This window comes from Penicillium roqueforti, assembly GCF_015533775.1.
Source record: "Penicillium roqueforti strain LCP96 04111 chromosome Unknown scaffold_47, whole genome shotgun sequence".
NCBI classification, from domain to species: Eukaryota; Fungi; Ascomycota; class Eurotiomycetes; order Eurotiales; family Aspergillaceae; genus Penicillium; species Penicillium roqueforti.
The window spans coordinates 1-1324 of NW_024067611.1; positions in this window are offsets into that span (position 1 = coordinate 1).

Sequence of the window (1324 nt, forward strand, 5' to 3'; positions counted from 1 at the left end):
CCCCCCCCCCCCCCCCCCCCCCCCCCCCCCCCCCCCCCCCCCCCCCCCCCCCCCCCCCCCCCCCCCCCCCCCCCCCCCCCCCCCCCCCCCCCCCCCCCCCCCCCCCCCCCCCCCCCCCCCCCCCCCAAGATCATCTCCCCGAATTTCCTATACTTAGACCTGCGGAACAACTCTACCCCCGCGTAGGAGGATCTTCCCGATTCGAATCAGGAAAGGGGAGAAACTCTCTTTGTTTCTGCACGTTTGCTTCGCAAACAAAGTCGGCAGGAGATACCCCCGGCAAAAGGTATCTGTCCATGCAAGTAGCCGTGCAAATTGGTAAGGAACATGGATTGAGAATCCCCACTATAGGAAGTTCTGCACCCTCCAGCTCCTCCCCGTTGGGTTCATTCGGTGAGAAGAGGGGACAGGGAGAGAGCGCGGGGAAGAAAAGAGAGAAAACGGGGGAGGGGAGGTCGTCAATAGGGTGTACATCGATGTACAAACAAGTGCTCTAGGGCAATTGTGATGAATCGGGCACTCGAGATTTGAAGTCTTCTATGGGCTGGCAATCCTTGTCCTGTGAATGTTGTACTGTGTCTGGGCCATGTTGTCCCACCGTATTGTTTATTTGATTTTTGGGGGGGGGGGGACAATTCCCAGATGGGAAAGATGCAAGTGAGTATCCGAGAAAGAGGCTTCGATTTGACGTGGCCATTTACCAAGTCCACTTGGAGAAGGGACTTTTGCAGGGTTGTGGATGTAAAGGGAAAAAGAAAAGTACACGGAGAAGTACGGAGAAGTACCGAGGCGGGACAACAGGATGACATACGTTTGGTTGGAAGGTGAGACACATCGGACTTCTTCAAGGTTCGGACCCTCGCAGACCTGCAGACTTGCAGACAGTCCAAAACATACCTGGTGTGACAGATGTACTCTGCTGCTTTCCGATTATATATGTTTGTTTTTGAGAAAACAGAGCGCTGTGTTGGTATCGAGTCCGAATGATCAAAATAATATACAACAGATAGGCATAGACTGATCAGAAGGACAATAGCCTCCTCTCCAAGAAAAAGATATTAAACTGTATGTACTCAAAACAAAAGATATAGTTACATAGCATATCTGCCCTCGTGGTCAGACCTTGGTCAGATATGGGCAGACATGCCCGGGAAAAAGGAGAAAACCATAAATTCATGACATCGGCCGAATCATCACGGCCAATCGATGGGGGTCTTCAAGTCGTAAGTTCGTGCATGGGGGGGGGGGGGGGGGGGTGGGGGGGGCGCGGGGGGGGGTGGGGGGGGGGCGCGGGGGGGGGGGAGGGGGGGGGGGGTGGGGGGGG